General features: G+C 48.6%; 1 protein-coding gene across 4 annotated transcripts in view; it reads right to left on the bottom strand.

Moving 5' to 3' along the window:
- The window catches only part of LOC144603673 (monocarboxylate transporter 2-like), a 99,331-nt gene that overhangs the window by 69,005 nt on the left and 14,692 nt on the right, over nt 1–15,634 (bottom strand). Inside the window, exons 2-3 of one of the 4 annotated variants that reach the window (XM_078417280.1) lie at nt 14,341–14,509; nt 10,967–11,117 (exon numbers count right to left, since the gene is read on the bottom strand). The exons of 1 other annotated variant lie outside the window; for it this stretch is intronic. The gene's annotated coding sequence lies outside the window, so the exon portion shown is untranslated. The remainder of the gene's footprint in view (nt 1–10,966; nt 11,118–14,340; nt 14,510–15,634) is intronic. 2 more of the 4 variants (XM_078417282.1, XM_078417281.1) reach the window with 2 other exon arrangements.

Raw genomic sequence — 15,634 nt, forward strand, 5'->3', positions numbered from 1 at the left:
CCATATTTTCATCTGTTCTCCAAATCCGCCAAAATCTTGGTCAACAAATATCTCTCAATCTCAGGTTTAAAATTAATAATTGACTGACTGCCATTCGAGGAAGGAAGTTTCCAAACTCGTTCCGTCACTTGACTGTGAAAGTGTTTGATAATTTCACTCCAGCCTTTACAGTCAATGGATCACCCTTTGCAATTTTCACCACAAGTTTGCATCAAATATTTTCTCCTCCTCTCAGCCTTCAGTATTTCTAAGGGATCTCTCCATTCATGACACCACTGCCGCTCGTCCATCTCTCCCTCACACTCCCCATCTTATAGACTTATCAAACACGGAAGCAGGCCCTTCAACCCAACTTGTCAATGCCGCCCTAGATGTGCATCTGTTCTAATCCCATTTGCCTGCATTAGGCCCAAATCCGTCGAAGGAACAGTTTCGTCCAAGTCTAGAAGAAATTGCGGAGAGCATAGCCCAGACAATCACGCAGACCAATCTCTCTTCCATTGACTCCATCTACACCACGCTGCCTTGGTAAGACCACCAGCATAATCAAGGACCAGTGTCACCCGGGTCACTACCTCCCCTCTCCCATCGGGCAGGAGGTACAGACGTTTGAAAATACAGACATCCAGATTCAGCAACAGTTTCTACCCAGCTATTATCAGGCAACTCAATGGTCCTCTCGTCGATTCGTGTGCAGTCCTGACCTCTCATCCACCTCATTGGAGACATTTGAACTTTCTTTAATCAGACTTTATTGGACTTCAATGTTTGCACTAAATGTTGCACCCTTTATCATTCACCTGTGCACCGTGGACAACTTAATTGCATTCATGTATAGTCTTTTCTTTGGCTGGATGGTGAGCAGACAAAAGCTTTCCACTGTACCTCAGTACACTTGACAATAATAAATTAAACTATTTGTGTAGGAAAGAACTGCAGATGTTGTTTTAAATCAAAGGTAGACACAAAACGCTGGAGTAATTCAGCGGGCCAGGCAGCATCACTGGAGAGAAGAAATGGGTTGGGGGGAGGGGGAGGGGGAGAGGGGAGGGAGAGGGGGAAGGGGAAGGGAGGGGGGAGGGGGGGAAGAGAGGGTGCCGCACCAATGCAGGAGAGGTTTGGGCCCAACGGGTCCACTTGGTCTAGTAATTTTCCAAATCTCTGTAAGGTCATGCCTCAGTCTCCTTCATTCCAGTGAAAACAGGTTTAAACCCAAGTTTAATGTGAGGGGAGCAAAGTTTAAAGAAGATGTGTGGGACAAGTTTTTTTTTACACAGAGGGTGTTGAGTGCCTGGAAAGCACTGTGGGGATGGTGTCTGAAGAAGGGTCTCGACCCGAAATGTCACCCATTCCTTCTCTCCTGAGATGCTGCCTGACCTGCCGAGTTACTCCAGCATTTTGTGAATAAATACCTTCGATTTGTACCAGCATCTGCAGTTATTTTCTTATACTTATATATAGTGTCTGAAGCAGATACGTTAGTGCTATTTGAAAGGCATTTGGATAGGCGCATGGATTTGCAGCGAGTGGAGGGATATAGGTTATGTACAGGAAGATATGTGATGGTCTTGGTATCATGTTTAGCCCACACAATGTGGGTTAAGGGTCTGTTCCTGTGTGGTACTGTTCTATGTTCTAAGTGTCTCAAAGCGATTGAAAGAGGGGAAATGGCTGCTGATGGGCCAAAGAAAGCAAGGAAACAAAAAAAATGTCGGAGTCAAAGGAATAGTTTCTGTGGAAGGTTTGTGTAAGTAGGAGTGTAGAAGCAGGCCCAATGACAATCCCTTGATAGGTAAAAGCTTTTAACACTAGTTACTGTACAATGTGATTGCAGATTACATTGCACCTGGTGAAACAATATTGGTTTTATTTTTTGATGAAAGATAAAGGAAGTGCAATCAAACAAACTATAAAGTCAGTTAAAAACATTAGATGAACCATCACTGCTCTGAATTTTTTTTCCGGTTTGCCTCACTGTACCTGAAAGCAGGTAATTTAATTTTTTCACCAAACCGGGCACTCAGTTTTGCAGAAGTGCAGAGGTCCTACCTTGAAAGCAGCAAATAACCAAATCGCAGTTGCTCGTGACTGGAGAGGTGAAACTGCAGAGTGCGTCTCCTAACAAAATCTATCTGGCAGGGAATCATCCCTTCATATTGGCTGCCACAAAGAGAGTGATGCTAACCTGGCCACACTCATCATTAAATATTGAAACTAGATTACCAGATATCATCGGATCCCATTGCAAAGCAGGCATGACAACATTTGCCGTTAGGTTTGACTTTTATTCAGAGTCATTTAAAAGTTACTTCAGGGGCCATAGTTATTCTTTTGGAGCATAACAGTGGCACAATGACAGAGTTGCTGCCTTACAGCACCGGCGACCTGGGTTTGATCCTGACTACTACGGTGCTGTCCATACAGAATTCATACATTCTCCCCATGACCTGCATAGGTTTTCTCCGGTTACCACATCCAGACATGTACGGGTTTGTAGGGTTAATTGGTTTCAGTTTTTAAAAAAGGTAGATTATCCCTAGTGTGGCGGATAGTATTAAATGTGTGCAGGGACGGCTGGCTGGCGCTGACTCGATGGGCCGAAGGGCCTGTTTCTGCACTGTATCTCTGAAACTTTAAAAAAATGAAAAGGCGAGCTTATCAAAGACAGAAGGCAGCCAGTTCCTGCTGCAAAGAACAAGTTAAAGGATTCCTCAACCATGACTGTTGTTTGCCTGTGTGCCTTTGACTCCATTCCAATCTCCTTTCCACCTCAACAGATAAGAAGTCAAACAGCTTTACACCAATCAATAGACAACAAAGTGTTATGAGCAGTGCTTTCTTCTAGACAAAAGGTGCTGGTTGGCATGATGAATAAACATGGGTTTCACATGGCTAAAATACAAAATAATGACGTTTAACTTTATAGAGGTGCCCATTCACCGCATGCCACAACAAACGTACAGGTTAGGAGCAATGACTATTCCTGTCAAACTTCTAAGTTTGTTACGGAGAGAAAATTCAGTCACATGTTCACAACCTAATTATCCATGTCTGGGAAGAGAAGTCAACACGCTATAATTGTGACCATCTTTGACAATGAAGATACATTCGATTGTGTAGGAAAATAACTACAGATCCTGGTACAAATCGAAGGTATCACAAAATGCTGGAGTAACTCAGCAGGTCAGGCAGCATCTCTGGAGAGAAGGAATGGGTGACGTTTCGGGTCTGAAGAAGGGTCTCGACCCGAAACGTCACCCATTCTTTCTCTCCAGAGATGCTGCCTGACCTGCTGAGTTACTCCAGCATTTTGTGATACCATACATTCGATTGTGGTGAACTACAGAAGGATCTCCATACAGTTGGCCACAGGAAAGGTCATCTGGAGGGATCTCCAGAGATCAGCTCTCTTAATCACACTGCAGATTCAATGGACATCTTCACCATGCAACCTCTCCAAGAGAAACCCGGGCAAAACCACCAAACGCTGTACACGGCCCATTTTGACCTCAACAAAGCTTTTGACGCTCCTCAATGAGACCTGTGGCCTATCCTTGGATGTGACCAACCTCTGAGGGGCCCTGGCCCATGAATACTCAAACTAAAAGAGCATGCAGGATGACACTGAGAGCCTCTCGTACATTTGTTATGACCACACAGTGGAAGTAGCATCATACGTCCCAAACTGCATATCCACCCATCCTGTCAAACATGTATGTCCTGCCTCACCTGGGGTCACATGGGTCTCATCGGCCATCTGTGTCCCACAGATAGTTTTAGTTTTTTGAGATACAGCATGGAAACAGGACCTTTGGCCCACCGACTCCATGCTGATCATCGATTACCCATGCACTAGTTTTATGTTATCACAGTTTCGCATCCTACACACGAGGGGCAATTTACGGAAGCCAATTTACTTACAAACCTGGGCATCTTTGGAATGTGGAGGAAACCGGAGCAGTCAGAGAAAACACACGCAGTCACAGGGAGAACGTACAAACTCCGTACAGACAGCACCCATAATTAGGATCAACCCCAGGCCTCTGGCGCTGTAAGAAAGCAACTACACCGCACCACTGCGCCACCCAAATGTGGACCGGACACAAGTCATCTCCATTCCTGAAGGACTACCCAAGAAGAAGACATCTTTCCAAACTGTGGGAACAGCTGGGCTTGCATTTACCCCACCATGTTGCATTGAAGGAAGGGACACTTTCTGCCAAACTGACCTCTCCTTGCCTGCGGCCAGCGTGCCCCTCCCATAATGTCAGGCCACACCTCCACTCCCACCACCTCACCAGTGAAAGCCTATCTAGTCCCCCAGGATATTTGGCAATGCCAACATTAATATCTATTGTACATTCCGGGTTCATCTTGTTGACTCAACTTGGAGGCAGTAGTGGAATAACAAGCATCATGGTCCATTTTCAACATCACATCAATTCTTGGACAGCCTCCTTTAGACTTTAAACTTTACTTTAGAGATACATAGAAACATAGAAAATAGGTGCAGGAGGAGGCCATTCGGCTCTTCGAGCCAGCACCGCCATTCATTGTGATCATGGCTGATCATCCACAATCAGTAACCTGTGCCCAACTTCTCCCCATATCCCTTGATTCCACTAGCCCCCAGAGCTCTATCTAACTCTCTCTTAAATTCATCGAGTGATTTGGCCTCAAGTGCCCTCTGTGGCAGAGAATTCCACAAATTCACAACTCTCTGGGTGAAAAAGTTCCTTCTCACCTCAGTTTCAAATGGCCTCCCCTTTATTGTAAGACCGTGGCCCCTGGTTCTGGACTCCCCCAACATTGATATAGCACGGAAAAACTGGCCTTTCGGCCGCGGAGTCCGCTCTGACCAGCGATCACCCCGAACACCAAAATGACCCACACGCAAAGGACAATTTACAATTTTACCAAAGCCAATTAACCGACAAACCTTGTAGGTCTTTGGAATGTGGGAGAAAACCGGAGCATTGGAGAAAACCCACACGGTCACAAACTTCATACAGACAGCACCCTTAGTAGGGATCGAACCTGGGTCTCTGGCGCTGCAAGGCAGCAGCTCTACCGCTGCGCCACTGTGCCACTGTTGAAGTTTTTCAGCACATTTTTGTGTTAAGTCTAGGAACACAGACTCAAGGCAAGTCCAATGGGGACATATAGCTTCTAAGGTAGGTTCCCATCGCTGTTTCAATGGAGAAAAAAAACACAAACCGTGAAAAAAACAAGACCTGAAAGCCTAGATTGACAAATCTTTTTGCAATGAATGTTTTTCGATTTCCACACTTCAATGAATATAGTTGGCTGGCAGTAACTGCATGGCACTTTTGTTGATCTTACAAAAGACACCGATGACAGATTACAATGTAAAGACTCTCAAGGACTAACAAGGACGGCCAACATTCTCTGGGAAATAAGATGATGCCCTATTTAGGACTAGAAATTTACCTGCATACTTAGAATGAGTGACATCAGATAGAAATGTTTATGTATTGTAAACCACTCATCACTCTGTTTGAAATACCGGAACAAAAAATTATGATAAAATTAAGGTATTTAACATAGCCTGGAACAAAATATCTCTCAGAAAATTGAAAAATAAAGCAGGATGGAATGTTTAGATTTTTTAGATTTAGAGATACAGCGCAGAAACAGGCCCTTCGGCCCACCGGGTCCGTGCCACCCAGCGATCCCCGCACACTAACTCTATCCTACACCCACTAGGGACATTTTTTTACATTTGCCCAGCCAATTAACCTACGTACCTGTACGTCTTTGGAGCGTGGGAGGAAACCGAAGATCTCGGAGAAAACCCACGCAGGTCACGGGGAGAACGTACAAACTCCGTACAGACGGCACCCGTAGTTAAGAAGTGCTGTATTTTATTTTTTTTTTAATCTAATTTTTTAAATATTTTATTTTGGAAGGGAACGGCAGTGGAAGGGGTAGAAACAGAAATGTAAAACCTTGGTAAAATATTTTTGAGTGCAATGCTATTGGTTTAACACAAAACAATTGCAAAAAGTGTGCAAAACACAAAGTGTTGGAGTAACATAGCAGTCAGGCTGCATCTCGGTCTAGAATGGATAGACAATGTTTCTAAAGGGACCCAACCTGAAACATCGCCTGCCCATTCCCTCCACAGATGTTGCCTGATCCGCTGTTGCTTTAGCACGGGCGCATCACATTTAGGAGAGGCTTCTATTCACACTGCGTGCATAGGTGTAGGTATATAGACGTAGGTATAGGTGTAGAAGGTAAAGGAGCCTGTAAACTGTAACATCCAGGTTCAGGAGAAGCTTCATCCCTATGGCTATTGGGCTTTTAAACACTACAACCTCCAAATAAGCTCCGAACTACATAGATTTGTTTTTGCATTATTACTGTTCGTTTTATATCAGATGGACTTAACCTACCTGATCTCCCAGTGGCTCAGCACTTCAACTCCCCCTCCCATTCCCAATCTGACCTTTCTGTCATGGGCCTCCTCCATTGTCAGAGTGAGGCCCAGCGCAAATTGGAAGAACAGCACCTCACATTTTGCTTGGGTAGTTTACACCCCAGCGGTATGAACATTGACTTCTCTAGCTTCAGATAGTCCCTGCTTTCCCTCTCTATCCCCTCCCTCTTCCCAGTTTTCCCTCTAGTCTTCCTGTCTCCGACTACATTCTATCTTTGTCCCGCCCGCTCCCCTGACATCAGTCTGAAGAAGGGTCTCGACCCAAAACGTCACCCATTCCTTCTCTCCGGTGATGCCGTCTGACCCGCTGAGTTACTCCAGCATTTTGTGTCTACCGGCAAGTAAGAAATTCATTGTTCCGTTTTGGTACATGCGACAATAAAATACTATTGACTCTGGTCTCTCTTGACCCAGTACCAGTGCTCAGATGTTTTTAATTGCCTCCCCCCAGACCCACCATTTCTTCTCACCATTCTCTTGCCGTTATTTATTTTTTACATCCTCCCCCCCTCTACTCGGACAATATTGCCGCGGGCACAGTGACATACCTGGTGCTGGGCCGTTTGTTGTATCTGGCCGCGTGCCTGGATGGCGGGCCGTGACATTTTATGAATGCGTACGCCCCCAGGGTTGGCACGATGCAGGTGTGCCGACCTCAGGAGGTGACTGCTCTGCTGAGCACTATTGATTGGGAGTGAGTCGTCCTTGGTGGGGGGGGGATTTCAATTGGACCCTTGAGGCGAGAGATCGCTCCGGTACTCAGCATGCCCCTGCGCCAGCGAAGACGTTGAGAGAGTTGATTGATTCCTTTGATTTGATTGATGTGTGGCGGTACCTCCACCCTGATTCCAACACTTTCCCGTGGGGGTTTGAGCGGGGGTGGTTCCCGTATCGATCGTGTGTACATCTCGCGTGTACATGTCTCTCATGTCTCGGCGGCCTCTATGCGGCCGGTGCCGTGCTCGGACCACAGCCTGGTGCGTGGACTTTATCCCAGCGCGCACACGGGCAGGGTCCGCATACTGGCACTTTAATAACGGGCTGCTGGGGGATTGCCGAGTCCAGGGTTCATTCAGACAGTTTGGGGTGAAGTGGAGAGAGAGGCAGAGGGGCTTCCCTTCCCAGGCAGTGGTGGGATGAGGGAAAGGCTAACACCCGTCTCTTTTGTCAGGAGTACACGTGGGGGTCGACCAGAAGGTGGGACGCGGCGGTCGAGCGACTCGAGAGAGAGAGAGAGAGAGTTATTCGACGCAGAGTGTCGCTTGGGTCGGATCGGTGGGGACTCCAGTGAGTGGGGAGTTTATCAGGAGAGGAAGGAAGCGCTGAGGGACCTGCAGCTTGAGCGGTCCCGAGGTGCTTACGTGACGTCGCGAGTCCAGATGCTGCGCGATCTGGACCGAGCTTCACCTTTCTTTTTCTCTCCGGAGAAAGGGCGGGGCGCTGCTCGCGGCCGATTGCTCCTCAGTCAATGATCCAGACAAGATTAGTGCTTTAGTTCGGTCCATTTACGGGACTCTGCGGATGGTTTGAGCGGAGAGGCTCAGAGGGTCCTGTGGGAGGGGCTACCGACCACAGATAGAGAGGTGTTTGAACTCCTTGATGACCCAATATCATTGGAGGAGTTGACTGGTGCCGTGCACCAGTTCAGGAGAGACAAGTCCCCAGGGCTGGATGGGCTGACCGTGGAGTTAGTTAGAGCCTTCTGGGACGTCCTGGAGGGTGACTAGATGAAGGTCCTGGGGGAGAGCCTGGCGACTGGGGAGATGCCCCTCTTGTGGCGCAGTCTTTGTCCTGCTGCCCAAGCCCGGTGAACTCCGCCTGTTGAAGAACTGGCGCCCGGTCTCTCTCTCAGCACAGAGTGTAAAGTGTTTTTGCACGGGCAATGGCCAATCGCCTGGGCTCCGTGCTGTCCCAACTGATCCACCCGGACCAGTCCTACACAGTCCCTGGCCGGTCCATCCAAAATAACATCCACCTGGTAAGGGGCCTGATCCATTTGTCTCAGGGGACTGGTCAGTCAGTTGCTTTTCTGTCCCTCGATCAGGAGAAGGCTTTTGACAGGGTAGATCATGACTACCTTTTCGGGACACTGAGGGCGTTTGGATTTGGCCGCATTTTGTGGCCCGGGTCCGGCTTTTGTACACCGCAGCGGAGTGTCTCGTAAAGGTGAACGGTTCGTTGTTGGCACCCATTCACTTTGGGAGGGGGGAACGCAGGGGTGTCCCATGTCTGGTCAGTTGTACGTGGTCTGTGTGGAGCCGTTCTTGTGTCTTTTTCGGAGACGGTTGACAGGCCTGACATTGCCAGGATTGGGGGTGGAGGTGGTTCTCTCGGCCTACGTCGACGATGTACTCCTTATATTCACTGACCCTGTTGACCTGCAGAGGATGCGTGAATGCCAGCAGGTTTTCTCGGCTGCATCATCCGCCAGGATCAACTGGAGTAAGTGTTACGGACCTTTAGTGGGCCAGTGGCAGGTGAACTCCCTGCCAGAGGAGATGACATTTTATGTGTGGAGCACCACGCACCTCCTCTACCTAGGGGTCTACCTGAGTCCCACTGAGGATGCTTGGCCGGCGAACTGACAGGAGCTGGAGACGAAGGTCGTCGCCCGGCTGGGACGCTGGTCAGGCTTACTCAGAGTGCTTTCCTTTCAAGGTAGAGTGCTGGTCATAAACCAGCTGGTGGCCTCCATGTTGTGGTACCGGCCGGCCACTCTTGACCCGCCCTCTACCTTTGCTACCACGATACAGGAGGTTGGTGAGTTTCTTCTGGGGAGATAAGAAGCACTGGGTTTCCGCAGCGGTCCCGAGTCTCCCGTTAGAGGAGGGCGGTCAGTCCTTGGTTTGCGTGCGTACCCAGGTGGCGGCTCTCCGTCTCAGGACCCTGCGGAGGTACGTGTACGCGGAGCACCATCCTAGATGGTACGCTCTGGCTACGTATTTTTTCCGCCAGGGCCGTTGCCTAGAGGGGGGTTCGCGGCTCCCGGTGGCGGGCATCAGTCGACCCGCCACACGGGATCTGCCCAGCTACTACCGTGATGAGTTAGGAATCTGGCCACCTTCAGCCAGTACCGTGATGTCTTAAGAGTTAGAAATCTGGTCACCTTCAGCTTGCGCACTGCTCCTCAGGGGGAGGGGGGTGTTGTAACTGAGAGGGGGCCAGTCCTGACCCGGTCACGGTGGGTGTCGAGGAGAGGCGCGTGCTCGGAACGGTTCCATCCGAGCTTACCCACTCCGTCGGAACTGCTCGTGAGCCGCCTTTCCGGGATGCCCCAGTGTGCCGTTCCGTGACGCGTACTGTACCGCACACTCCACACTTCCTCACCCTCGTCTTCCGTCCGCACACGCTCTGGCAGCCCATGTTACCACCTGACGATGGGAGCGGTCCCCAGTGGAGGTCTCTCTATATGGGAGTCCTCCCCCTTTACATCGGGGACCTGGGGTGGAGAGTGTTGCACAGAGCTGTGGTGTGTAACAGATATTTAAGTCGGTTCCCGGACTCGCCAGCCGCCTGTAACTTCTGCGGCGAGGAAGAGACCGTGTTCCACGTGTACGAGGAGTGTGAGAGGTTGCAGCCCCTGTACGAGTTTCTGAAGGGGCTGCTCCTCAAGTTTTGGTTGCATTTTAGCCCCACGATTCTGGTATTTGGGCACAAGGCAGGGAGTGGGGAGGGCCGGTCGGGAGTGTGGGATCTACCTGTCGGTCTGCTCCTGGGCCTGGCCAAGATGGCCATTCGCGGGTCCAGGCAGCGGGTAGTCACTGGTCACACCACAGCCGGCTGCCTGCCCCTCTTCCGGGCCTACGTCCGTGCTCGCGTGTCCCTACAGAGGGAACACGCGGTATCCACGGGGACTCTAGATGCCTTCCGTGATCGCTGGTCGCCGTGGGTGGTCGAGTGTATTGTAGATACAGAAGTCACTGTTGTATTATGGTGATTGCCTGATGCAATGTGACTTTTGAACTTTTTTGTACCTTCTGTTACACTGTAATATGCAATTATTGAATAAAGTCCTTGGAAGCAAAAAAAAAGTGACACACATGACCTCTTTCTGTGCAACGTCATTCCAGGATCTCGATGAAGAGACCGTTTCCCATTGAAAACCGCCTCTCGGTTTGGCTTCTTCTGCTATATCACCTCGTTTACGGGCGGGAGGTTTGTTAGTGTGTTGCTTCTCCTGTCTATTGCTGGGCAGGTGCAGAGTGATTCACCAACTCCCGTGCGGTCCCACAATGGTTCTGAAATCTCTTAAGTCTGATGAAAAGGGACTCCACCCGAAATGTCACCCATTCCTTCTCGCCAGAGATGCTGCCTGTCCCGCTGATTTACTCCAGCATTTTGTGCCTACCGTTATCAAATAGTTTGCATTACCTCTAAGCCAGAGGGTTAATATACAGTTCCCCAAAAATCCCACCACAGTTCCACCGGGAAAACAGAAAGGTGAAAGAATCACAATGCGCAAGGTTTATTTCTAAATCTAAAGTCAGAGTGACACAAACTTACCAAGAAAATGGATTTCTCAAGTTAATGTTCTGTCTGCTGTTTTCTCCAAGATTCACTTCAGAGCTCCCAGTGACACCAAATGAATAAAGTGAAAGTTCTCAGATCTCTCTGGCTTTCATTGCCTGCTGCATGCCCATTCAACGATGTGTGCCTGCAATGGACAGAACCTTAGAATCAGAGCAATGTGGATTCAGATCAGCACTTCACAAGGGACTTGGATGATCACGAGGACCGTAAATTAGAACGGAGATGAGGAAGAACTTTTTCAGTCAGAGAGTGGTGAAGGTGCCTCAGAAGGCAGTGGAGGCCAGTTCGTTGGATGCTTTCAAGAGAGAGCTGGATAGAGCTCTTAAGGATAGTGGAGTGAGGGGGTATGGGGAGAAGGCAGGAACGGGGTACTGATTGAGAGTGATCAGCCATGATCGCATTGAATGGCGGTGCTGGCTCGAAGGGCTGAATGGCCTACTCCTGCACCTATTGTCTATTGTCTATTGTCTATTGTCTAAATAGGATGACAGATGCAGGGTGGTTAAAAGCGCTTCAGGTGAATGCCTAACGTGGCAATCGATGTTCAGTAACTGTGTATCTCCCAAATATTATCGTCGTGGGTGCGATAACAGATGCAACAAACCTCACAGAGGCAGACAGTTATTTGGCAAACTTCCAATGGAAACGGCTCAAACCGCTCGCAGGTGGAAGGCTGCAGAAGTGGAGATATGATGGTAAACGGGGATGCTGCAGAGCAGGTTTGCCAGCATTTAGAGGAGGAGGACGCAACAACTGTTCAATGTTTCAGGTGTTGAAAGAACGACAGTCAGCACCCTGACCTTGTATGTCACTTCAAGTTCAAGTCTATTGTCATATGTATGAGCGTGGTGGGGTACAGGTACAGGGAAAGGTCTTGGTGGCAGCAGCATCACATGCATGTTGGCTCAAGACAAACCCTCGAACTATCTTTAATCAGGCTTTACCGGACTTTATCTTGCGCTAGACGTTATTCATAGTTATTCCCTTTATCATGTACCTGTACATCGTGAACGCAACGACTGTAATCGTGTGTTGTCTTTCCGCTCATTGCTTAGCACACAAGAAATGTTTCCCACTGTGCCTTGATGCAGGTGGCACAATAAATGAAAATAAACCAAACGAACAAAAATAAATTGCACATAAAACGACTGACTTTTTTTTAAAAACAGGACATTAGTGCATGTACTTTCGATGGAGGGGAGTGCTGTGCTAGTTCCACCACTCTCTGTCGCCTTTTGCGTTCCTGTGCATTGGAATTACCGTACCAGGCTATGATGCAAGCAAGATAGACACAAAAAGCTTGAGTAACTCAGCGGGGTAGGCAGCATCTCTGGAGAGAAGGAATGGGTCAAGCAGTCAGGATCCCTTCCACAGTTCATCTATCAAAGTTTGTTAGTGTATTCAGATACATACTGCATCTCTTTAAACTTCTAAGACAGTGGAGGTGATGGAACACCTTCATGATGGTATCTGCGTCCTGGGCCCAGGGCAGGTCATTCATGTCCTGGAATCTAAGTCTCTCCACCACCGACCCACCGATGAAAAACCGGTCTTGTGAGCGAGAAGTTGGTGTTGTTGAGGCAGCAGTCAACCAGGTGTTCTGTCTCTCTCTCTCTCTCTCCTGTATGCTGACTCATCACCGCCAGGGGTTTGGCCAAACACGGAGGCGAGATCGGTGAATTGATAGATGGCATCAGAAGCGGGCTTAGCCACGCGTTTCTGGGTGTAAAGAGGGTAGAGCAGGGGACCACGCGGGCAGCCTTGAGGTGCACCAACGTTGAAGGTCAGTGAGGGGGCACTTTGGAGCAGACGCAGGCTGATTGAGGTTTGCCGAGGAGGAAGTCAAGGCTACAGTTGCAAAGGAAGGTGCAGGTCCTGGTGCTTGGAGATCTCTGCCAAGCTGCAGGCAATGAAACGCTGCCTGATGTATGTGTTCCTGTTATCCAGAGGACATTTCGCATATGCTGCTGGATTTGTGTGGTTTCCACATTACTGCACAAAACCTTTTCAGAAATTTGCTACTATTATAGAGCTTAGCAATGCAGCATGGAAACAGGCCCTTCAGCCCACTGAGTTCCTGCTGACCACCGATCACCCGTGCATACTAGCTCTATTTTGCATACTGCGGGGAACTCTGAAATGCCCCCACGGTTCCTATAAAGGAGACATTTAAACATAAACCCAGCACCTAACTTTAGAAGAGTAAGCGGTATGGTTCTCCTGGTTGACATTGGCTTCTAATCTCCATGAAATGTTTCTCTGACACTTGGCAGTATTCACGCAATCACATGCTGCCTAACACAATCATCCAGGCCCAACCTTCAGTGACTCTTTATATAGGGAGGTGCCATCAATTGGCTAGGATCAGGTGATTTCAATCACAGCTGCTGCATTTTATAACCAAGAAGTTTTCAGCATTAAATAACAAGGTAATTTTTTAAAAAAATAGACCAACAAAACAATCGAGACAAAGATAGATACAAAATGCTGGAGTAACTCAGCGGGACAGGCAGCTACTCTGGAGAGAAGGAATGAGTGACGTTTCGGATCGAGACCCAGCAAGATAATGATAGCTACATTGGACCATACTGGGAAATGTGCTGGAATTAAGATGTATGATTGATTGCTTCACAGTCGTTAGACCTGACCGTGTGTCGTACACAGAATTCACCCTTCCCGCTCCCGAAATGATTCCAGCGTTGAGGGAATGCTACCTGTTCTATTGATTGACGTAGTGGATTAATACAGGCCCCAAGTTTCTTAAGTGGCAGGCATCAGTTCAAGCAAAATGAAGACACGAAGTGCTGGGGTAACTTGGCAGGTCAGGCAGCATCAATGGAGGAACATGGATCGATGATGTTTTGGATCACAACGTTTTAAAATTTAGACTTTAAAGATACAGCGCGGAAGCAGGCCCTTCAGCCCACCGAGTCCGTGCAGAGCAGTGATCACCCCATACACTAACACGTTCACACACACTAAGGACAGTTTACAATTTCACCAAAGTCAATTAAACCTACAAACCTGTACATCTTCAGAATGTGGGAAGAAACCGGAGCACCCGGAGGAAACCCAGGTGGTCACAAGGAGAATGTACCGATTTCGTACAGACAGCACCTGCAGTCAGGATCAAAACTGGTTCCCTGGCACTGCAAGACAGCAACTCTACAGCTGTGTCACTCTCCCAGAACAAGTCTGAGGAAGGGTTACTACCCAAAGGGTCATCTATACAAGTTCTCCAAGGATGCTGCCTGACCCGCTGAGTTACTCCAGCGCTTTGTGTCTTTCTATTTTGTTAACCAGCATCTGCGTCAGTTCAAGCAAGCTTGTGCTGAATGAAAGCATACCTGCAGGTCTCGGCGGGAAGGTGAGTGGAGCCAGCATTTCTCAGTTTGGTGAAAGAGAAGGCATATTGAGAATGTGCACCAGGATATTCCAAAGCAACGCTGGAGACTTTGATCAATGAAGAGGAGAGAGGTCCTGCCCCCTCGGAAACTAGAATGAAGTTCCAGCCCACTGTAAATCAGAGAGAGGAGGAAGCAACTGTTACTGCCAAAGGCACAGCCTGTAGGATCTGCACTAGGGCTCCAACATGACTCACACATGGTCAATGTCAACGAAAGAATCCACAAATACCTTCACCCATCAACTGCTTCAGTATCCATAATGCTGCCCTTGACTCATCTGCCAACCATCTCTGACCAGTGGGGAGAGAGGACGGGGACCAACATCCTTGGTTGTGGATGGTGTTTGCTGGTGCTCTCTGGAAGGGTTTAATCTACAATGGCAGTGGCGAGGAACTTGAGCAAGGAGACGGCAAAGGGGGATAGCGATGAAAGGAAGAAAAGACAGAGAAGGTAAAAGTGGAATGGCAAAAGGCAAAGAGCCCCATGAGGGAGGGATTTGGGATGAGAGTGAAACATATTTCATATTTCTCAGAACATAGAAGAAAACAGTTTTCGTCCGTCAAGTCTTTTCCAGCTCTCAGAAATATTCCCATTGCTCCGTTTTTTCTTCTCAACTGCACCCATATTCTCCCAGCACCCATCAACATTATGGGCACATCTTTGGGATAGTGAAAGGAAACAATGAGCATCTGGGAGAAACTCACAGGGAGCACGTGCAAACTCCACACAGACAGCACCAGAGATGATGGTCAAACCTGGGGCACTGGAGTTACAAGGCAGCAGATCAACCAGCTGTTGAAGCCAACATGGGAACTTACATATGTGACCACAGGTGGGTCAGGGGATGCTTGATATGATGGCCAGATGCATAGTTTCTGAAGCGATGTGGTATTTGGCACAAAGGTGCCAGAGACCCGGGTTCAATCCTGACCTCAAGTACATTCTGTGTGGGGTTTGCATGTTCTCCCTGTGACCACATGGGTGTACTGCAGGTGCTCCAGTTTCCTCCCACATCCCAAAGACACGCGCGTTTGGCCGCTGTAAATTGCTGCCTGTGTGTTGGGAGTGGATGGGAAAGTGGGATAACATAGAACTGGTGTGAAACGGATGATCAATGGTTGGTGTGGACTTGGTGGGCAGAAGAGCCTCTTTGCATGCTATCTCTAAACTCTAAATTTACATGACCAACATGGTGGCATGGTGGCGCAGCGGTAGAGTTGCTGCCTTACAGCGA

The sequence above is a fragment of the Rhinoraja longicauda genome, chromosome 20 (assembly GCF_053455715.1).
Source record: "Rhinoraja longicauda isolate Sanriku21f chromosome 20, sRhiLon1.1, whole genome shotgun sequence".
Taxonomy (NCBI): Eukaryota; Metazoa; Chordata; class Chondrichthyes; order Rajiformes; family Arhynchobatidae; genus Rhinoraja; species Rhinoraja longicauda.